The sequence below is a fragment of the Fukomys damarensis genome, unplaced genomic scaffold (assembly GCF_012274545.1).
Source record: "Fukomys damarensis isolate Sample0158 unplaced genomic scaffold, DMR_v1.0_HiC HiC_scaffold_1, whole genome shotgun sequence".
Classification (NCBI taxonomy): Eukaryota; Metazoa; Chordata; class Mammalia; order Rodentia; family Bathyergidae; genus Fukomys; species Fukomys damarensis.
In genome coordinates this window covers 72016412-72040585 of record NW_022900913.1, presented here as the reverse complement: position 1 = coordinate 72040585, position 24174 = coordinate 72016412, and the positions used below count along the sequence as shown (strand labels likewise).

The window sequence follows — 24174 nt, the reverse complement described above, 5'->3', positions numbered from 1 at the left end:
ATGAAGCCCACGCAGCAGGAGTTTGGCACCGGTGCTCAGCCCCACCCTGCAAACTCCTCGCAGATGGCCGGTGAGTAAGACCAGGGCTCAGCACAGCCGTTTTATGAGTTCAGCTTTCTCCTCTTTCGCTCCTCTCTTGCCAAGTGAGTTATTTTTGTGGTTGTTGTTGTCAAGGAGGAAGCAACATGAGCAGCCTGATACTGTCCTTCTTTCTGAGTGTTTATTTGGAGTCCCCTCCTCCCCATAGCGTAGATGGTGCCCCTGAGGGGTGACAGGTAACCGGGACAGCAGCTGGGTGCGTCCATCTGCAGTGCCTGGCCCTCAGGCATCCATGCCCACCTGCTTAACCTCACTGGCCCCTGTTCTGAGGGAGTGGAGACCATGGTGGGCTGTCCTGGGTGGCCCCCATAGTGTCTTGTGTAATTTTAGACACAGGCAATGATGCCCTGCCAGGTTCAGGAGGGAGGTGTGCGGCTGCCAACCTCTGCTGCAAGCAGTGCTGGAAAGGCCTGGTTACAGTGGCCCCTTCTGAAGGGTCAGGGCCTTCCTGGAGGGCACTTGTGAAGGTAGTAGGAATTCAAACCTCTCTCTTTCTCCCCCTGACCCTCTGCCCTCTGCCACAAGTTGGGGCAGCACCAGGAACTTGCCAGGAGCCTGCTCTGCTCTTCCCATCTCCAGGGAAACCTCTGTCCCCTGAGAGTGACCCTGTGCCTAGTGTTCTGTCACAGCTACAGAAAGGGATGAAAATGAGGTCCTACATGAGCTGAACCTGTTGGGGAAGCCTAATAGGACCCAGTTTCAATGCCACTGTGTCTGAGGAGCTGGTTCAGAGCAGATGTCCTGGCCCCCTGTAGCAGTGTTTCCTCAGGCTCAATGGCCCGGGCTGAATGTTCTGTGGAGAGGAGCCTGGGGCCTTGTGGGCACAAGGCATCAGCCGCTGGCCCTGAACCTCTTATGCTGGTGACACAGATAGGTGGCACAAGCTTTGTGCCCAAGAGAAACTCGGACACTGCATCAGCCACTGCCCAGTGCTTGTTATCACCATGAGGCTCAGCCCTGGGTCACTTGTGCCACTAGAATGGCTGGGTGAAGACCATTTCATTCCTCCCAGATATGATAGGTTTCCATTTCTCCCCAGTGCCATGAAGCCAAGCTGACAGAATGAGTGTTGGAGTAGGTGTTGAGAGGTGCTCAGCTGGATCTCTCAGCACGCCAGAACCCCTCAGCAGTGGGGCTCCTCTGGAGGGGAAAGCCCAGTCCCAGAGCAGGAGCTAGATGCATGGGACACTGCAGACACTCTTGAGAGTTGAAATTCTCAGTTTGTGACTCAAATTTCAGTGCCCTGACCCAGAGTTCTCTAAATCTGTGTCCATGATAGCAGCGGGCTCTCATCTCAATGACCAGCAGGCACCCGTGGGTCTCCTGTCTGCCCCATGCTCACCTGACACCTAGTTTCCACAGACTCTTGTTGTGACTCTGCTTTTCTGCCAGCCAGCATGGGAGGAGCCAGGGTGGCCGCACATGAGTCAGCAAGTGCCAGTCCCTATGAGGTGTGAGGAGCCTGGGTGCCATGGAGGGCAAAGAGCAGGGGATGGCAGAGTCAGCAGCCTAATGCAGTCCCCAGCATCTGTCCCTAACAGGGGCTCTGGGCCCAGGAAGCAGAATGTGCCCTTAACAAACCTCTCAGATGCCCCTCAGCAAGTTCCCAGGCTTTTCTTCTCGCACCAGAACTGTGGGCACCCAGTGGACACAGCTCTAGGTGAAGAGACCCAGAAAAGAGAGCTGGGATCAGGTGGGCAGACACAGAGCAGGCAGCTGCCAGCCAGCGAGGCCCTGGACTTTGCACCTGGACTTTGTGGGAGATGGGAGCTCCTGCTTGGGGAGCCAGGCCCTGCACCCTTGCTGCTTCTGGGAGGACAACGATGCTGAGGACCTAGCTACCCTCCATCCTCTGTCTGGCCACCTGGAGCTCTGCAGGTCCTCACTCCTCCAGCTTCTGCTGACTCACTCAGAACAGAAGCATCACTAACTCCTGGAGGGCTGTTGAAAGGAAACTGAGCTGTCATATCTAAGCCATGAGAATCCATCAAAACATCAAGGACAGCTATTTTCAGAGCACCCACATCAAATGTTAGCTCAGTGTCCTTGTGTATGAGCTGTCCCTTCATAGGCTACATCGTGGGACTCGCCTGTCTGTGCACTGAATGTGCCCAGTGCCTGCTGTGTGGTCTCTTGGCCACCACTGGTGCAGCCTTGGGAGGGAAGTCTTTCTCCACAAGGGTCACTCATCCTGAGGGACATTCAAGTGTACTGACAGATTATGAGAGTGACAGAGCACAAGACAGAAGGATGTCGGCTGTGCAGGTTCTGGGGCTGAGTGTGCCATGGGCATCTGTGTGGCTGGACAGGTGGGCATGCTGAGGTAGATGCAGAATCAGGAGTCATGCAAGATGTGGCTAAAAAATATGGCAACTGTTTAAGTTTAAAAGCATGTATTACAGAAACAGACATGTTGCCATGAATCCCCCATCAAAATCCTCCTCCTCACTTCCAACACATTGATCCGATCCTTCTTGACACTGTCTGAAGCAGCTCTGGAGCCCTCTTTCCTGAGTGTCTTTAGTTGCGCTGTTGTAGCTGCCTTAATGCCCCGAACTGATTCAAAATGTTTCCTTTTCTCGGTAATTTTAACTTGGAGCCAGAAGTCACACAGTGCCAGATCCAGTGAATAAGGTGGATGAGGACACAGTGTCACGTTTTTATGAGCTGCCTTTTTGTTGGACTGCACCGAGCAGCGGCATTTACCATATTTTTTTTATCACATCTCCCGAAGACACTCAGGAAAGAGAATTCCAGAGCTGCTACAGAAAGTGGCAAAAAGGATGGGATAATTGCAAAGCACTTATGATGGGTGTGCAAAGCGAGGAGGAGGATTTTGAGGGGATTCATGACAACACATCTTTTACTATAATAAATCTTCTAATTTAAACAGTCACTGTGTAGTTTGATCCCCTTTGAATGTGGTCCAGATTTTTTTCTGTAGAAGCAGGAAATCTGGTGTCCAGAGAGACTGGGTCCTTGCCCAGTGTCACATTAGGTGGTGGCAGGACCCGGGAATGCATACCCAGAGCAGTGCTCCTATGGCCTCATCCAACATTGGATCCTGTCACCTGATGAGCACATACACAGCCTATCCATACCAGTCTCTTGGGCGGACACTGCTCTGGGAATCCTGGCCCAGCCTCTGTTTGGGGCTCAGGTTCCTGTGGTCTTTGGGAGTCATGTCAGTACTTCTGAGCATAAGCGTAAAATATGATGGGTGCAGGTGCAGGCACCAGCCCAGGGCTTGGTCCTTCTGGAGCTGAGTTGCCTCTTCTGGTTGTCTGAGGCCAGAGTTGTCTCCTTTCCTCCCTACGGTGCTTTTCTGCCAGCCCCTCAGAGCCCATGCTTGGGCATGCTCTGAGCTTGTGGCTCTTCCAATGCCCCACAAAGTCCCTGTATCTTTTGCCCTCTTCTATGCAGGACAGCAGGAAATATTTCCGGGTGCCTGCTGTGTAAAGGGGGTGAGAGGATTAGACTTTCAAGAGAGTTCTGGGGGAATGTGGAGGAAGGGCCAGAGGACAGCAGAATGGGAAGGGCCAGGTTAGGGGGCCAACTCACTCAGCAGAGAGGAGACCAGGACAGATCTTCAGGGTTGAAGCAGTGTGTAAACCACCCCCCACCACACACACGTGTGGATCTGATTTTAACATCTTCCTTTCTGTGAAAAATTACTTTTGGCAACAATCATATGATTTATTGGTGAAATTCATCACTTTTGTTTTACTTTATTCTTTTCATTATTTTATTTTTATGCAGGAATAGAATTTGGAATCCAGGCCTTCTTGCTGAGCACATCCTCAGCCCCTTTCTTTATTATTTATTTCAGACAGGGTTTCACTATATCACTAAGTGGCTCAAACTTGGCTTGTGATCCTCCTGCCTCAGCCTCCTGGAATGCTGAGATTGTAGGCATGCATCACCACCTTGGCTTGACTTTATTCTTTAGTATTCAAACAATTAGCGATTAAAAAGTAATACATTTTCATTTTAAACATATTTTTCAAAACCAGTGGAATATTTTATGAATGACCTAAAACTGACACATACCAACATTAAGTATTAGCCTCAAACTTGCTGTTTTGTCTCCTTGTTCTCAGCTTTCAGCACAGATAGATATTCAGAGGAGCCCGATGACAGACGCAGAAGAGCAGAGGGGTTTGAGTGCAAGGCTGTGGGGCATTGGCACCTGCTCTGAGCCTGAGTCCCGGGGCAGTGCCCAGTGTAGACGCAAGAGCCCTCACAGTCAGTGACTGCGTGCTGCTGTGGACCTGCTCAGGGAAGGACCGGTGTGGCCACAGCAAGGGGTGGAGCTGCCCTATTCCAGACTGACTTGCGTGTCATGCAGAGAGTGTTAAATTCGTATAACGCTGCACTTCTCAAACCTACAAGTGCAGCAATAAATTGGCTGTGACCATGTAGACTAGTAAAGTGTTTTTGTGAGGACAAGAGCCTGTGACTGATGACCCGAGCTGATTTTCATCTTACTGAATTTGACTTGGCGCCTGCTGGCTGGCTCCAGCCCGACTGCTCCCCCTGCTGGCTGGGCTGCCACGAACGTGTGGAAAGGGAGAGGAGCAGGGGACGCTCTCAAAGGGTTGTATAGGACTTCCTAGGAGTGGTGGATCCAACCCTCTGGGAGTCTGATGAGATAAAATAACAACAGAGCACAGGGGAAAGGACACACTTTTATGATGTGCACACATGTGCTCAGGGCCACACAGACCATGCCACTGCAGGAAGAGTGAGATGCTGACGGTTTATACCACTCCAAAGGGCTAAAATGTGCACAGATGATCCAAATAACCACTTCTCAGTGAAGAAAGGCAGAGAGCCAGCAAACACATGAATAAACATTCAACATCATTCGCTATCAAGAAAATGTAAATCAAAACTACAGTGTGATACCATCACATCCAAATCGTAATGGCTCCTATCCATAAATAAATAAAAATAAATAATAAATGCTGGCAGGGAGGTGGAGATAAAGCAGCTCTTACACACTGCTGGTGGGGGAGTGAATTAGTACAGCCACTGTGGAGAGCAGTGTGGAGGTTCAGACACCTAAAAATAGTGCTACACAAGATCCAGCTAGCCCATCCCTAAGTATACAGCAGGGGAAGGAATCTGCACACAGAAGGGAGCCTTGCACGTATGTGTTTACTGTGGCACTAGTGTCGGCAGCTAAGACATAGACTCCACATAGGTGTCCCTAAACAAAGGAGTGGATAAAGAAAATGCAGTCTGTTTACGCAAAGAGGAACGAAGTCCTTCGTTGTCAGGATGGTGGATGGAACTGGGGGTGCTATGTTAAGTGATGTAGGCCACACCCAGAAAGGTAAGTTTTGAAAGTTCTTTCTCATACGTGGGAGTTAAAAAGAAAAGTCACCCGAGGTGGAGTAGTGATGACTCAAAGTTGAGAATCAGGGGTTTGCATTTGATCAGTGTACCCCGTGTGCCTACGCTAAGACACAACCCTGAGGCACACTAACATGCATGATTGTGTGTGTATGTTAGAAGTGACTTCCTTTATGATGAGGGCAGAGGCTGGTGGCTCCCGGGGTGGTGTCGATGGAGGACAAGGAGGGGACACACTGAGTGAAGCTGCTGGGCCCATGCTGTGCAGATGGTCCCTTCAGTGCCAGCCTTCAGGAGGATAGAGATGTCCTGAGTGACCACTGGTGGGGCAAGGATTCCCACAAGCTTTCCTGCACCCAAATGAGGGTCTGCCTCAGCTGTCCCTTTGCTAGGGTCAGTGTCCTCCCCAGAAGAACTGTCCACTCAGAACGGCATCCAGTGATGCTCCAGGTGAGTGGCCCCTGTGCAGTGTGGAGGCCACCTGGGAGGTGTATTCGGTCTCTCACCGTTGGTCACTGTGCATGTGGGCAAGGAGGCTGGGGAAAGAAGGAGCCCAAACCTCATTTAAGGCTGACTGCTCAGCAGTGCCCAGCTGTGTGCCCCTGTCTCTTCGAAGATTCAACTTGAGCTGGAGATGGTGCCCAAAAGTGAGGGTGGTAGCATTGCTGGGTTCCCCGAGACACCTCTTTCTCTCAGCTATAGGCAGATACTTGCAAGAGCGGAGAGCCAGCAGTGTGCCACAAGTGTGGTCCTGAGGACAAGACCAGGGCTGAGCTTGGCAGTGTCTCTGTCTGTCCTTTGCTATCAGGCACATCCAACCCCAGAACACATCTAGGCCTTACAATCTGAAGGCTGATTAAGCAAAGTATATCTCCTTCCACCTCAGGGTAAGGCATGGAGGCTCACCTGGGAAGAGAAAGCCTCAAAGCACCATGCAAGGACTTCTCTTTAGGCAGCAGAGACTTGGGACACCTTGGGCAGAACCCAGGGTGTCCCCACTGCCTTGCCTTGTTTCTGGTGGGATCACTGACCTTTGCACCGCCACCTTTCAGCACCACACTTGCAGGCCACTGGCACTGTAGACCACACCACATACGACTGGTTACCTGAAGAGCCACACTTGGACCAGGGCCCTCCTGGAGGGGTACCTTGACCCCTCTTTGTTACAACACATAAAAGGTGGTTAAAAAGGCCACAGAGCCCCATTCCAGAAGAAAAGTGCCATCCACAGCCACTGGAAGCTCAGCTTATTGAGGCTATGGGAACAAAGAGCTTTGGGTTCTTGGGTCCCTGAGGCTCATGGCCACCTCCATCCATCACACAGCAATTATGCCAATTATGCATCCTTTCCATAACCCAGCATGACTTCAAACCTTCCTGCTTTGTGAGGAGTCCCCACCTGGCTGGCTTCCTTCCCTTTTGCATGGCCCTGATGGATATCAGGGAAATAGGGACCCCCCAGCATACTTCAGCTGCCACCTGAGTATCAAGCCAAAGTGTCGCAGTGGCATCTCCTCCACATGTGTACCTTTTCTGCTCAGCCTCCCAGCAGAGTGGAGACTGCTCCCCTCCAGGCAGCTGCCCCAGGCCCATGGGTACAGCTCCCAACCCCATCCTGGAATTACTCACTTCCCGAGGATCCTGACGGCCTGCCTGGAGATGGCGCTATTCCAAGACACGATCTGTGACTACTGCCACAGTATCATTGTTTCTAGGTCTTCTTAGTGTGGAGCCCTGAGAAATGTGCATGTTTAAATTTAAGATCTGATGCTTAGCCTGAACTGCCAAGGCAATTCCAGAGCAGTGGCATCAAGCAGAAGTGACTATACGTCTTAAATCCTGAATGAGGGTAAGGGAAGTAATCGCGTGACAGACACCATGGTGTTCACACAGCTGTCTCAGAATGAAAACACAAACACTCCCAGCTGCCGAGTGGTCCTGCAGCAGTGCAAGAATTGTGTGTGCTTTCTGTCTCATTATCCTTTAGTTAGGACCCAGGATGTGGCCATGTGGCTGATTTCAGGGTTCTTGGAACCATTATGCTTATACTGTCAGCTGTGTATTCATTTCAGGAAATCCATTTCATTTTGCTTTAGGTTTTTAGGCAGCATCTTTGCATTTAATTTTGCTTAATTCTACAAAATATTTATAGAGTTAAAAACCTGTAAAATGGTATATTTAGAGAAATATACCATCAAACTTCCCATCCTTTCTTTCCTTTCCCACAGGTAACAGTTCAAACATAATTATAGTTTATCCTTTTGTTTGTTCTCAATTCTATATATATATATATACACACATATATATGTATATATATATGTTTGTATAAACACGTTAATATCATGGCTGTGCTTAGATAAGTGATAAACTAATTCAGTCTATTTTTTTAACCTAATGATAAATACTGGAGCTCACTCACATAGCAGTGTATATAGAGGTTTCTCACTTTTTGCAGCTGCATAGTATTCTATTGTGAGGGTGTCTACTAGTCTTTTAAACTGTTTTGGTATTTTTAAACATTCGAATCATGTCTAGCCTCTTCTGCCACAGGCAGGAATGTGATAATACCTCTGTGCAGTGGCTTTTGTCTCTGCTGCTGTGCACAGCGGGAGTAGATCCCTTGGGGTGGGACTTCAGAGTCAGGTGATAAACGCACACACACTTGTGCTAAGTAGCCCCAAGCTCCCCTCCGCAGGGTGTGCATCATTTTATGTTCTCACACTGAATCTTGGTCTGCCCAGGTGGACTAAGGTGTTTAAGCCACAGGACTTTATGTCTCCCAGTCTCATATTCTAGAAGTGGGGCCGAGATCAAGGTGCAGACAGGTCTACTCTTGGTGGGGGAGCTCTTTCTGCTTCCTAGCACCGTGTCCTGGTGAGGAGGGACAGGAAGCCAGCTGTCTTCTTAGAACCTGTGGGTTCCATCTTTGTGATCTGCAGATCTCACCACCACGGGCCCTCTTCCTTCTCCCATCCTAGTGAGGGTCAAGGCTCAGTGCAATGGACTTGGGGTGGTAGGAAGGACCCAGACGTGCAGCCCAGAGCACTGGGGATTAAGGCCAGCAAGCCTTTGAGACATAATTTGTATTTTTCAGTTTAGCTTTTGTCTTCTTACTCTGTTCATGGTCCTGTTCCTTACTCTGGGAAAGTTTTATGTGGTCAGATCCATTAATCTTGCTGTTACCTCCTTCTGGATTTTGAATTATGCCTGTTAGAAATGTTTCTCGATGTCAGAGCCTCGAAGGCATGAATCTTTTCCACTATCAGATTCTGACTGCTTCCTGAAAGAGTACATTCCAGCAGCCTCGGTTTCCCTGACTCTTGGTCACTATGTGTCCTATCAGCCTGGTGCTCCACTCCCTCCACCAACCCCACCCTGATGCAGCAGCCATGGTGCACTTTGCCTTGGGCCCCTGATCTGTCTCTACCACATATCCCACCCTGTTTTGTTTTCTGTTTTCTTTTCTCCTCCTGAAGGCAAGATTCTGGTTTGCATCTTTCAATCTCTGGTGACTTGTGCTATTTTTAATTTGTAGTAGGTGTTCAATAAATAATTTTTAATGCATGGATAAACAAATGCTGCAAAGCACTGAGAGCTGGAATGTGCTTTCTAAATGCCATTCCAATCACTGTGCATTGTATTCCTGCTCCTGCCAGGAATGGGACACTGACCCTGAACCTCAAACACTTAACCCTCAGTACTCATGCCTAAGTATCCCCAGACGCAGAATGAGGTCCCTGAGCCAGGTGACATTGCCAAGGCCTAAAAATCCTGTGATTCTGGGCTCTTGGCCATGCTATCCAGAAAATACTTTTCAGCTCAAGTCAAGGAGAAGAGGGAACTTGGCTTTCTCACGTCCGTCTTTGATACATTTTTCTTCAGGAGTGGGGACATAAGAAAGTCTGTTCGAGAAAAGTCTGGTGTGGGCAAGGGCAGCTGTGCCTGCTTCTCTGTCACCTGTGCCTTGATTGTCCTCAGCACCAGGGTGTTTTCTCTGAGCCCAGCACTCATGCAGGCAGCAGCAAGGCAGCCAAGCCCCAGGCACAGTTCCTGGTATCTGTAGAACACAGATTCCTCTGCAAATCACTGAATCTGACAGCCTGGCTCATGACCTAAGGGAAATTAAGATTTTCCAACTTGGGTTCTGCAGGCTTGTTCCTCTATGCTTTGGGGCATAAGAACAGGCACTGTGAGCCAGCCCAGCACAGGCCCTCTGCCCAGAGAAGAGGAGTTGGGCCCCACTCCCAGAGGGCCCGGGTGCACCCACGGGTGGCGAGCTGCCCACCTCACCCTATGCACCCACCAGAAAGGTTCACAGGCTCCTCTGGGAACTGCGGTTTCCAGCAAGATGGTGTTGAATGTCCTTCCTTGAAGTGGATGACTGCTCATCAACTTCTGCCTGTGGGGCTCTGCTTTGGAACTAGGAATAGAAGACAGATGGACCCAAAAGCTTCAGGTCTGTGCTTCTTGAATTCCATAGAAATCATCTGCAGAGCTTTTAAACTTTCCCATGCCTAGGCTCTGCCTGCGACCACTTAACCCCGAACCAGCCAAGCTCTCCACAGGATATCTGGGGCCGCTGACTTTGGAACTTACAGTCTAGAGGGGAAAACGAGTGAGGCAAAGGGAAGTGCACTGCTGCTGGGAGACACAGGGCAGGCTGGGCTGCAGCAGTGATATCAGCTTCCCAGGACTAGAGGACCCCACAGACAGGAGGGAGCTGCAGAAGTTGGAGAAAGGAGAACATAGCCCAGGGAACTGGAACGGGAGTCAGAGATCAAAGGGGAGAAAATTGGGCAGAAGGGAGCATTTGGGGAGGGAGATGAACTCCACTGTGAATCCTAAGTGTGCTCTGGCAGGAAGAACCAGTGCACAGGTGCTGAGGAAAGAGGGGCCAGGCTGGGTGAAGACACAAGAACAGACCTGGTGACAGTGGAGGAATCATCGGCTGTGACCATCCATGCAGCTTCACCGATGTTGGAGCCTCAGTTCACGTGGCTTGTGGGAGGAAGTGACATCTCACCCTGTCCTGCATGCACTAAGTGAATTGCTGCTAGTGACTCACTTTATTTAATTAAATGTCTTCTCTTGAGATAACTGGATCCACACACGAATGCAAGAAATATGTCCCACAACTGGAAATGTCATGCCAACATCAAAGTTAGAGCAAAAATATTGATGCAATTCTTTTTACAATTTCTCTGTTTTCTCTGTGCATGCAATCCTTATATCGCTCCTCCATTCCCACACCAATAAGCTCACTGCCTGGCAGCCACCAATCAGCTCTGTAGCACCCCGGCTTCTGTGTCTGCTTCTGCTTGCCCATCCTGATTCCCTGGAGCTGCAGCTGAGCAGTTCCTTCCTTTTCCCAGAACAATAGTCTTCCACAGGAGGGGGGTGAATCTCACTCACATCAGCCTGGCTGGGTCACAGGGTGCATGAGTATCTGGCTAAACACTATTGTGGGTGTTTCTGTGCCCTTTTGGTTGAGATCAACATTGAAAGACACGGACTGACTAGAGCAGATGGCCTCCATGGCACAGGAGGACCAGCCAACAAGTTCCCACTCGAACTAAAAAGCCGTAGGAGAGTGACAGCTTCCAGTGGATGACCTGCAGGACAGCAGGGCTTCAGCTTCTCCCTGCCTTCACTTCTGAACCCAGGCACCTGCTCTTCCTGGGTCTTGAACCCTCCCCCTGCAGACTAGGACTGTGTGGGCTGTTCTCAGGGCCCATAGCCTCTGGACTCAGAGCTGAGTTGCCCCCCAGCTCCCTCTCCCTCTCCCTTTCCTTCCCTCTGCTGCCCTGACTGACACTGGAGAAATGGGAATTAGATGTTTTTGGCCATTTATGGAAGAGCTACTGGGCAGTCACCAGTTTCCAACAGCCAGGAGCGAGGCTGCCGTGAATGCCCTCCTGTAGCACACAAGCGTACAGTGGGCTGACACACACACACACATGGTGGGCGGGCACCCGGGCACACACAGCTTCCATTTCTCTGGGCAAACGCCCGAGGGTGCAGCTGCAGCTTGGTAGGGTGCTTGTGAGTTCAGCTCTGAGGACAGTTTTCATATCCGTGTCCCGGGCGCCTCCACCATTTTCCATCCCCCAGAAATGCAGGAGCAAGCAAAGTTCTTCTCAGGCCTCCTAGCAATGTTTCTACCTGACCACCGTGACATGTGCATGGTGTCTTGCCTTGGCTGTTGTCAGCATTGCTGTGAAGGCACCTGCACCTGTGTGAATGTTGTCATGGGTGCTCGTGCTGCCTGCTTGCCCGGCTCGGTGATGGCTATTAGTGACGCTTGCTCACCTCCAATGACATTGCTCTGTTACGTAGCAATGAGGATCCTTTTCAGCTGCAGACACAGCGCTGTTGGAGATGTGACCTGCATGTGTGTCTCCCTCACAGTTACCTCTTTTGTGTCCTTGAAGGCACTCAGTGGACAGAGTGCTGGGGCAGAAGCATGGCAGGTCCAGCCCACTCCTGCATTACCAGTGAAGGTGGCCTCAGCCTCAGGAGCCCATTGCTGGTAAGGAGAGCAGCTGGTCTGCCACAGTGACCCGTAGGAGCCCTGGCCCTTCCTGGTCATGGAGCCACACAAAGGAGGCTCTGAGGCATGGCTTCCCAGTGGAGTGGGGGAAATGTGCCTGGACAGCAGAGGGACTTTGCCCAAGGTCATAGGTTGCAGGACTCTGTTCCTGCCACACAGGGTGCTCTGCATAGGAGTACAGGGGCTTGTTATAGACAGGGCTCCTGGCATCACCCATGGGACCTGTGTGGCAGTATGCTGAGCATGAGTCTTGCCCCAGAGGGACACATGGGTCTCATCCTCTCCTGTCCAGGGCTGGAAGATAGGAGAGAAAAGCCAGCTCTGGGACACAGGGGAGGGGATGGAGAATGAAGCATAGCTCTCCTCCAGGCTGCTCCTCCTCTGAGGTGACCAAGCCACCAGTTCTCACAGGGCTCCCTGTGTCCTGGGCCCCTTCCCTGGCCTCACCACAGAGGCTGGGTGTGCTAGGGACATTGCATCCCAGCTTGCAGGATTGTGGAGAAGCTGGGGTTCTGGCAGGGGAGACTTGGCTTCAGCTAAAATGTTGTTCATGGCCCCAGGCCTAGCTTAAATCCAGAGCTGGGCAACGCTAGGAAGGGCTGAAAGCACTGGGCATTGGGGTGACTATGAGGGCTCCAGCTCCAGATGCCTCCCTACCCCAGGGTATGGAGAGACTTCAGTATCCCAGGGTCCCCGCTTCCAGCTGTCTAGGGTATGCAGAGCCTTGGGTGGAGCGCAGAGCCCGGACTTCTCCCTGGGCACTGCTGCAGTCACTGTGTATAGCAGAGCTTCTGGTTTGATAGCCAGGCCTGAGTCAGGGAGGCGGGGTGCCCTTCCCCAAGGCCAGCTCTGGAGGGCAGACCACAGCTCCTTGGAGCAGGTAGCAGAGCCTCTTCTCTCCAGCCCTTGGCTCTCTTCCCTCCACATGGAAAACTCTGCTCGTCTTGTGGTCCTGGGCATTGAGGTTGGGGACAGTGGCCAGGGTCTGCGGTGATCTGGGGATGCTTCCCTGCCTGGCAGGTGTCAGCATGGCTGGCTTGTGTTGAAGGCCACCCTGGGATGGTGAGGTCTACAGTGATCTGCAGCAGGACCTGGAGCACACAGGTGCCCATAGGCTTAGCAAAGCCAGTCACAGGGAGCTCCCCTTCCCAGGGCTTTGCCCAGCCAGCCCCCAACTCTGCAGCAGGACACAGGCTTGTGCTCTGCCCGACAGATCTAGCTGTGGGTGCCTGCTGTCTCTGTGAATTGTAGTGGACCAGGGATTGATGGGAACAGCACAGAGTTTCAATGGCATAGCAAGGCACTATCATCACAGCAGCACCAGGTGCAGACCCTATCTCCTAACGCAGCCAACTGTGCAGGCTGGGTAGCGGAAGCCCATGAGGACAGCCACTGAGAGGGCCGATGGCCACTGCTTCACTCAGGCTGAACTGCAGTCACTTGCTCTATCTCATTGCCCGCGCCAACAATTGTTTACCTGGTGCACCCTCCAGTGACCACCTGCCCTGTCCCCACTCAGGTCCCCATCTCTCTCCCTGGGTCCTTGAGCCGCATCTCTGCCTGGGGTGACCCCTCTACACTCTGCCTGATAGTCCTCCTCTTTATCCTCACTGGCCTGGTCAGTGGACCACTGGCTTCTCCTCTAACTGCTGACTAAACACACTTTTTCCTTCCCAGGGCAAAGGACGCTTGGTATTATTCTCACCTCGGTTACCCCACACTATGCAGGACACCTGTCACTGGGGACAGTGAGCTCCTCAGTAGAACAGAAGCCGATCCCCCTGTGGGTCTGAAGCACCCAAAGTTGGTGCAAAGGTGTGGGAGTGAATGAGAGAAACATCAGATGACCTTTGCATCCCAGGAACAGGCACTGTGTCTCCTGTCACCACAGACTTAGGTTTCTATGGAAACACCTGGGAACACCTGAATTCAAACATTCATTCCTGGAGAAAGGAGGGTTTGCTTCCCTTCAGCCAGGACAGAGGGGTTACTAACACTTCTCCGGTGGTGACACCAGAGTGTCCAACCGCATCTGTGCTGTAGGAAGGTGGGTGGCTGGGCAACCTGGGCATCTCTCCTGATCTGAAGATGGCATGGGAAGCACAGTGAGTTCCTGGAGTGCCAGGGTTAGTGGTATTGAGACCAAGCCCTGTCTTGGTGGCTCTATGGGGAGGTACAGTGTCACAGAACCACCCTTTACATGGTCTGTAAAGATTTATGGGTCTTGACCCAGGTCCACATCTGAACAGAAAAGCAAGATGGTGGATACCTGCACACAGAGGACCAGAGAGAGGTCCTTGCAAAGGGACCTGGAGATCCAGGCAGCTCCACTCACAGGGTCTGTCCCTCCCAGGTGTGGGACCAGCGTGGGCTGGTGGCCCAAGCTCAGTCACTTGCCCTCTCTGAGGTTTAGATCTGATTCTTCCTTGTAAGAAGAGAGTGCAGCTTCACCTACCAACTACACAAGTTCCACCTAGGTTCCTCCAGGATCGTGAAACCTGATTATCCTAGAAGCAGGAGGCTTCAAAAATAGGGCACTCGGGATTACATGCTGGTTACTCACTTTTCCCACTTTTCTTGAGAAAGGGCCAGGCTGCTAGGACAGAGTGAGGTTCAGCCTAAACTCTCAATTCCAGAACTGTCTTTACACACATCTTTATAACAGAAGAGCACAATCTTCTCTAAGCAAAAGGACTGCAAAAGTAAAAAGGCGCAGAAAGATGGAGAGCCCATCTTCCAGCCCCTCTGTGAGCATCCACCTGGTCCACCAGCCCTATTGGCTCTGACACAGACCTGGGGTCCCTGGGCTTCTCAGTCAGAGGCCGAGTCCCCCAAGACAATCCCGTGGGTTTGCCCAATTGGTGTAGGCCACAGTGCTTTTCTGCAGTGTAAGTATTGGGGCTGTACAGGAGAAATGACTCAGGGGCAGGGTGACCTAGGGCTGTGGGGATGGTGCAGGACCCAGCACTGGGACCTTCCAGAGAGGAAGGGAAATGGGTCTCAAGTGGGGACCCCAGGGCTAGTGCAACAGGTGATCCAGGAGCAGCGAAGGGCCGTGGGGATCTCAGGTCGAGGGTCCTGGCTAAGCGGGTCTCACACATCCCCAGTAGGCAGTGGTGGAGGAGTGGCTCTGGATGGTGGTGGGAGTCTGTGGGTGTGGGACACTCCTACACTAGCATAGCTGGGCTGTAGAGCCACAGGCAGCTGCTGGGGTGTGAGCAGACTCCAGGGGTGGTTTCTGGAAACAGAAGCTCTGAGGAGTGCTAAGAATACTTGGTCTCTCTGAGCTTTGCTTACATAGATGGAGCCCTGAGAGAGCCTTTGTTGGTCTCCCACAGCCCCATGGCTCCAGAGCAGCCTCTGCACACTGACTGCCCACAGAAGGGCGCAGCGCGTGAATTTGAGCCCACATTGCTGTGGCCAGGGCAGGAAGAATCCTCCCTGCTCAGACAGCTTTCTGGGATGTGGGGTTGGGTGCATTGCCTGGGGTGCTGGCCACCCGAAATTTCCCACCAGGGCTTTCAGCTTTGGGGTCTTTTCTAGTCTTCCTCGTGGGTAGAAGCAGAAGTTGCTTCAGTGTCAAGGAAGTGGGAACTTTGCCTGCAAGGCTTGCGGGCATTTTCAGTATCTATGTCTCAAGCCATCAGCTGAGAAAGATGTGGCCACAGCTGAGAACAGTGGTGACAATGATTCTTGTACCTGCTGGTCTATTCACCCTTTCCTATACTCTGTAAAATCATTGAGTGCTTCTACATTCCCTGCTCTGTCTCAGGTAACCAGCTTTAGCAACGACCCAGCATAGCAAAAGCTCTAACCATTTGGGGCTCGTATGCAAAAGGACAGGCAGTGCCAGTGTCAGATGGCCATATTTCCAGGAGGAAATGGAATATGGAAACTTGAGGCATGAGGTATCCCGGAGTGTGCCCTGGAGGGTGCCTGTCTTCCAAGGCAGCAGTGGAGTGAGGGTGGGGGCTCTGAGTGCTGCTGCAGGAAGCCTACCCTTGGGGTCAGGAAGGGAGACCCTCAGCCACCAGCCTGGCCCTGCTCACAGAGGCTTTCATGGCCACAGGAGGAGGAGCCAAGCTGCACTCTGACCCAGGATGTGGCATGTGCTCAGTGGCTAAGGGACAGTGCACAAGGAACGCGTGTCTGTGACCCTCCAGGGAGAGCCTGGGCCATCCCCTGTGCCTCTGCTGCAGCTCAGGGAGGCCCACTGCCAAGTCTTGCTGAAATAAGGTAATAACACAAAGGTTTTTGGAGATCTGAAGCTGTACCCCAAAGGAAAGGGAAGGTGCTCCCAGCAGAGGATTCCAGGACTCCCACCTGCTGAGGCTTGCTTGGCGCAGGCCTTAGTGTGATCCTCAACACCAAATGGGTTGAATTTAATTTAAAAAGAAGGAAAGGGAAGCCAGTCATCTGCATCCAAATGCTTGGGCAGTGGTGTTGTGGTCCCAAGTATCCTGCTCCACCCCACTGCCCTGTGTCTCTCCAAGGAGGCCCAGGGGAGGTGCCCAGGGCAACTGAGCCACTGTCCTCCCAGGCCATTCCCTTCCCTGCGGGTTTCTCCCGGTGGAATTCTCTTCTTGTAGATAAGCATAAACCCTGGCCTCCTTGCCCATAGCATTCCAGTGGTTTAAGGGCCAGCTGCCGGAGGCTGAGGGAGCAAACAGTCAATGGAAAAGTGCAGTCCAATTGGACAGCACAGAGGTCCACGGCTTAGGAGCGAGCTTCACTCTCTCCCCAGCTCCACCTCTTTCTGCCCCACCACGCTAGTGCAGCCTTCCCATTGGGCTGCAGTGGTCACCAGACCGACTGGGGACCCTGATGTTTATTTTGGTTCCTGAACTCCAATTAGAATGCCATCCACTGTCCCGTTCTCCCAGCCCCCGGCTAATTTGAGATTCGCTATCATGCAGCCTTCCTTGCGCCAGTATTTCACTCAGCAGGGCAGAGCAAAGTTAATTTGGGATCAGCTCCAGATGCGTGGGCCGAGCCTCACTGTTCACCATCGCAAAGGCACTGACAGCTCTAATGAGTGTCTGGCTCGCATATCCTATAAACACCAGGGCCCCCAAGGTGCTACCCGTTGAGTCCCTGTAAAGGATTAATGAGGACCCTGGAAAGGAAAGACCCTATGCAGGCTGGGCCCGCACACAGCAGCGGATGTGCCTTCTTGGGGGAAGAACCTGCTGCTGCTGGACGTACTGTTACTTTGAGGCACTCTGAACCCTTCGGCAACATTTATTTCTGTTGCACCAAGAATTGGAGGAAGCTGTGATGGTGGGGTCAAGGCAGCCCCTGTGTTCAGGGAGGAGCAAGGACCTGGGAGTGCTGCAGGCAGGGAGTGGTTATTGTGTGCCCAGAGGATCAGAAGAGAAAGATCAGATGACATGGGCCAGAGAATAAGCAGCTCCAAGGTCAGCAAGGAGGCCATCTTGCAGAGACAGTCTCCCTGTGCAGGGTGGAGGAGGAGGTGAGCTGGGATGGTGGCCAGGGATCTGTCACTCCACAGCTCAGAGTGGCAGACTGTTTGTTTTCAAGCTTGGATTAATGCTCTGCTATTTATTTGTAGTTCCCCTCCAGAGAGCAGTGTTTCTGACTCTGTCACCCCTTTCAGGCAGTGAGGGTAACCAGTGAAGCCTTGGCACTCTGGGAAATGCCTGCAGCCCAGCCACAACTCTCAAAACCAGGCCCTGAGCCATTCCCCAGGCCACAGGCAGGGAGGGCTGCCTGAGGTCAGCTCAGTGGGTGGGTCTGCCTCCCTCGCAGCATGGGATGTCCTGCAACCCCACTCAGGGGCTGGCAAGGGGTGACAGGGACATGGTGGGCGGCCTGTCCCCAGCACCCTGACCTCATTCCTGGGAGAACGTGGGGCTTGCCAGATTTGCCTGACCACTGGAAGGTGGCAGTGCAGCCTGACACCTGGTCACCGAACATCCCAACCCCAGGGGACCTAAAGCAGAGCCAGTGCCATCTCCTGCATCTACCCTGGTCTGTGTCGGCATAGAAATAGTGCTGCTCTTCTGACACAAGTGAAGCAGGAATATATTTTGTTATGAATAAATCAAGCAACATAAATAGAAATTGCTTTTTGCCTCTCATTGCCTATTTTCTCTGTGTGTTAGTGTGTGTGTGTGTGTGTGTGTGTGTGTGTGTGTGTGTGATCTGTGTGTTAGTGTGTGTGTGTGTGTGTGTGTGTGTGTGTGTGTGTGTGGTGCTAGGGATGGAACCCAGGACATTCTGCTTTCTTTTGCTGGGCAAATGCTGCATCACTGAGCCATGTCCCAGTTGGCAGTATCCATAGTGACACCCCAGCTGACACTGTCCCAAGTCTGTCACATGCTGAGGTCTTGGAGGCTCCCAGGAAGAGGCCACTGAGCTCTGAGTGGAGGTGGAGTCAGCTCCCCAACGATCAGGGGTCAGAAGTTCATCTCCCAAAACTCTTTGACATTTATTGCTTGTGAAAGGCAAAGATAAGAGGCCTGGTAGCGCGTTTACCAGCAGCCCCTCTTCACCTCATCCAGGCTGCCCATCGCCTTTGCTCTGTCTTCATGGATGGAAGTGCTCGCCTGCACACACACACACACACACACGCACACACACACACACGTGTTTATGCATGCACATCTGCAGACACATCTGCACACACACACAGTTACATACACACCTGTCTCTGTGGGAGGGTCCCGGGGAACTGGTGGCAGATGTGCACACACACTGAGGGACAGATGTGCTAGGGATGCCTGCCCGTCTCCTACACCTCATAACACGTGATTCCCTACTTCATCTCCAGTCATCTGTGACTCGGTGATGGTGGAGCAGTCCTGCCATGTCAGCCTTGCTGTCATCCGACAGAGTCATGGGCTCAGCCCACAACTGAGCTTTCTATTTGGTTCACTGTGCTCCTCCTACAAAGGGTATTGAGCTGAGGTGACCTCGGCCACATTCCAGGACAGGGGATGGCGTTAGAGGTGGGCAGGAGGGAAGTGATGACCAGGACAGGTCACCTTGGCCCTTTTATCTCAGAACCTGGTAGCTGACTTGTTACTGTTGCTCTGCCTGTGTGCCTGTGTCTGGACATTTAAAGCTCTCTCTGGAAAGAATCAGCGGGAAGTGGTGGAAGCAATGTGGCAGAGTTGGGTGGTGGCAGATAAGCAGAGGAACTGTGTTATTAGGAAGGGAAGGAGCACACTTTCTACAACCACCTCCCCTTCTCTGCTCTATGGATGAAGAACTAGAGATGTCGAACAACTGGACACAGTGACAACAGCATTAATGTGTACTGGACTTGTACACACAAAGCCAGGGAAATATGTTACAACAGTGTGTGTGTACCTGACTTTTCGTACCTCACTCTGAAAGACAGTCATTTCATCAGTCACTTTAAGAGTAATGTGTGTGAGTAACAGCTCCCTCCTGGTACTACCTTCTTTACCTTTCTAGGAGGGAGGAGTGTTTAACTTTCCAAAATCTATCCCTAGTTTTGCTACCGAGTCATTTCGTGATTCTGTGAATTTTTTCATCATTTATGCTCATTCTCTCTGCCTTTGTTACTATTATGTGGAAAGGTATTTATTCTTATTTGGTAAGGTTGTTGATATGGTATTATATCATTTTCTCTCTAAAGTGTTACTTATTATAATGAAAAATGGAAATAATCTAAAATTGTAGCCGTGGAAGGTCAGGAATGCAATTAAGCACTTTGGCCTTAGCCACATGTTTGTCTCTGCTTTTCTCCTTGGGTGAGGAGAATACTGCATTTACTCCAAGACCAATATAAAGGGCACAGCCCAGTAAAGTCACATATACATGCAGATCACCACTTCCTAGCCAAAATGTAGGACATTTGTGCACCCACAAAGTCTCCTTGGGACGTCCCAGTCCATACACCTCTTTCATAGATGACTTACTCAATGTCAGTCACCAACTATTAGCCATGCCTGCTGTTAGCACCAGGTAACAGAATCACACAGTGAGGAGACTATGATGCCTAGCTCCACTCACCCAATATAAAACTTCTGTGACAGCCATTTCCATGTTGCCTTCTCCAACTTTGAGCTGTCATGTTTACCAAGCTGCTGTGGACATTCTTGCAGAAGTCTTTTAACTGTTATGTGCAATTTCTCCTGAGCTATTTACTTTCTACTTGTCTATTTCTTACAGTGTAACTCCTATAAAAAGCATATACTTGGGTCTTGTGTTTTCCTAGTTTGACAATCTCAGCTTTTTACATAAAATTCTAGATTGGTTACATTTAATGTGATCATCTATATAACTGGATTTTGGTCTTTCCTCATAGGATGTGTTTTAATTATTGTATTCTTACTTTTGCCTTTGACATTACTTTCCATTCTTCTTATAGATTAATCAAAGTTTAACTTAGTATTTTATTTTATCTGTTAACAGCACTATAGTTAAATTTTGTGCTATTATTCTTTTAGTGAATATTATGAATACTTCAGTATTTGTGCTTAAATAGCAGATCACCACTTCCTAGCCAAAATGTAGGACATTTGTGCGCCCACAAAGTCTCCTTGGGACGTCCCAGTCCATACACCTCTTTCATAGATGACTTACTCAATGTCAGTCACCAACTATTAGCCATGCCTGCTGTTAGCACCAGGTAACAGGGTCACACAGTGAGGAGACTATGATGCCGAGCTCCACTCACCCAGTGTGAAACTTCTGTGACAGCCATTTCCGTGTCGCCTTCTCCGACTTGGAGCTGTCATGTTTACCAAGCTGCTGTGGACATCCTTGCAGAAGTCTTTTAACTGTTACGTGCAATTTCTCCTGAGCTATTTACTTTCTACTTGTCTATTTCTTACAGTGTAACGCCTATAAAAAGCATATACTTGGGTCTTGTGTTTTCCTAGTTTGACAATCTCAGCTGTTTACATAAAATTCTAGATTGGTTACATTTAATGTGATCATCTATATAACTGGATTTTGGTCTTTCCTCATAGGATGTGTTTTAATTATTGTATTCTTACTTTTGCCTTTGACATTACTTTCCATTCTTCTTATAGATTAATCAAAGTTTAACTTAGTATTTTATTTTATCTGTTAACAGCACTATAGTTAAATTTTGTGCTATTATTCTTTTAGTGAATATTATGAATACTTCAGTATTTGTGCTTAAATTACAATATACTTTTTTCACATTTATTATGTGAAAACTAATGCAAAATTTCACGACTATTATTTGCCTATTTTCCCTATGACCTTTTATGTTATTTTTGTCATGTATTTTACTTCACAAACATTATGAAACCCACAAGATATTTGTATCTATCATTATCTTAAGTAGCCAATATTCTTTCATATTTATGCACATTTACTATTTCTGTTGTGAATCCTCTTAGCAGCTTCTGTCTGGGATTATTTTTCTCTAGAATGAATTTCCTTTAATATTTCACCAAGTATAGATTTCATGTGTAAAATACTTTTCCAGGTTTTGTTCATATAGAAATAACTATCTACCACTCTTTTTAGAACACATTTTCACTGAGCATAAACCCTGCTTAGCAGCACCTCCCCCTGAATTCTTTCAAAGATGTTTTTCCACTGTTTATGACTTACATATGTTTCCTTGAAAAGTCAACAAACCATCATACTACTGACTCTGTGTGTTTTCCTCTGTAGGTAGTGTCTCTTCTTGATGGTCACTTTTTTCTTCTGTATCTGTGGAATCAGAAAATTAGAGTATGATTTGCCTACTTTTACTTTCCTTACCTTCCCTTTTCTTTTCGTTTTTGAACCTGCCTAAACTTGTTAAATGTCTTGAATCTGTAGTTTGGTGTCACATAAGGTTTTGAAATTGCTGTCAAAACACCTCTTCTTTTTCTCCTTCCCTTCCAACCTCCAGTTAAACACACATGAGATCAACAGGAAGTTTTGCTGGTGTCTTTTATTTCCAACTTTTTTCTTCTTTCTGTGTTTTGCTTTGGATGTGTACTTTTGTGTTTCAGTGTTGATTTTTCATTTTCTTTGAGCTCACATTTTCTTTCTTCTACTCTGTCCAGTCTGCTCTTTTATGGACCCAATGAATCCTTAAGATAAATTTATACTTTAAATTTCTATCATGATAATTTAGTTCTATAAGGTATTACAATGATTTCTAAAGCTCTCATCTTTCCTCAACTCTTTTATTTTTTTATATATTTATAATAGCTACTTTAAAATCTGTGTCTTCTAATTCCAACATCTAAATAATAACTGGATCTTTTTCTGTTATCTGATTTTTTAGGATTATCAGTCATATATTTCATCCTATTAACTTGTCTCATTTAAAATATTAAAGCATTTATAGGTAATAATTTTTAAGACCAAAATTTACATTGCTTTTCCCCTAATGTCCACTGTTTTGTTGTTGTTGTTGTTGTTGTTATGTAGATCACGTGAAGGATGGATAACTGCAATCTGGTCAGAAATTGAGGCATGTTGATTTCTTGATGAATTCCTTGAGATTTTCTATGTGCAAGAAGGAACATGTCTTCTGGTGATATGAACAATTTTACCCCTTCTCTTCCAAGATGAATATCTTCTGCTTTCTCTTGTGTAATTGCCAAGTCTTAACTCTTAGTACAATGTGGAATAAAAGTGATGAGAGCAGCCATGCTTTCCTAATGCCTGGTATTAGAAGTGAAACTTTTTAATCTTTTAGAATTAAGAATAATATTTTTAGCCAACCGTGGTGGCAAACATCTATAATTTGAGTGCTCTGGGAGATTGGGGCAGGAGGATTTCAAATTCAAGCCTATCCTGGGCAACTTAGAAAGACCCTATCACAAAATTTAAAAATAAATAAATGGCTGGAGGGGTGTCTCAGTGCAAAGACCCTGGGTTCAATCCTAAGTAGAAAAAATATAAAAAAGGAAAAATAATATTTCCTTTCCATTTTTTTCATAGATACCCTTTTCTGAATTGAGAAAGCTTTCTTTTATTACAAGTTGGTTTTGAGTTTCAATCATGAGTGAGATTTGAATATTGCCAAATGTTTTTCTATTTTTGTCTGTTGAAAGAGTATCGTAGCTTTCTGCTTCCATCCTCCTAGTAGGGTTCATATTATTTTTGGATACAACACCCATCTTGCCTTCTTGACCAATCCTCCTTGATCATGGTATGCAATCTTGCATATGTTCTTGGATTTTGTTTGCTAATATCTTTCAGGAGCTTTTGTACTTTCTTTATGAGGGAATCACTTTGTTGGTCTGTAATATTCTTTTTCATAATATCTTGTGATGCCCCCTCTCCCTGGTGAACTCCTGATTTTCAGAAAGTGTCTGTGGAGTAGCTATGATCTTCTCAGGTTGCTTCTCCCAACATGGAACCTGTGCTTCAGGACAGGTTGGGGTTTGGTATCAGGGTGACAACGCCTCATAGAATGGGTTGGAAAGTTTCCCCTCCTTGTCTACTTTGTGCAGTAAAGCACCATTTATTCTTTAAATGACATTGATGCCACCCAGATATGGACAGCTCCCACCTTAGCTGTGTCCCTGTTGCTTATCAGTGTATAGGTCCATCCTCTGCTGTGTGGTGCCTTTGAGGCTGTTCCTGTGGAGTCGGGTGCAATTAGTATGGGTGCTAGGGAATGATGGAGGCCAACTGGGACTCTCCGTTGTATTCCCCATTCTGTCTGTTCAGCCTTCTACCTCTGTAAGCACAACATGCAGCTGTTGGCTTTCACAAGTTGCAGGCTTACTTCTTTCTTGTTTTCACTAATACTACAGGGTACAAATGATCCAGTTATTTTGGGCCCCTTTACAGCAGTAATTATTGATGTCTCTTGTAACTTGGGGTCTCCTTGCTTTCCCTGATAAACTGGCTGGTGCCCAGCTCAACTTGTTCCTCTATGGAGCTAATAGTCTCCATTTAGTTCCTTCACTCAGCTGCTTTGAAGAAAGCTGAGATCTCTGATTCCCACCCCCTTACCCCCAGAACAAATCTCTACATTGGTGCTTGGAGCAGAGGCAGGCAAGGGGTCCCCTCTCCCTGGTGGAATCCTATTTTCAGGCTTGGGTTGTAGCTATGGCTTTCTCAGTCTGCCTCTCCCAGCGTGGAACCTGTGCTTCAGGACAAGGTGGGATTTGGGTTCCATGGGGATGCAAGGATCTTGCTCATTTCTGTCCCAGTGGGATCTCTATCCCAGGGGTGGGCTGTAATGT

General features: G+C 49.1%; 1 pseudogene; it reads left to right on the top strand.

The window, feature by feature from the left end:
* Window positions 1-24174, top strand: part of LOC104861237 — a 102095-nt pseudogene continuing 77921 nt past the window's right edge.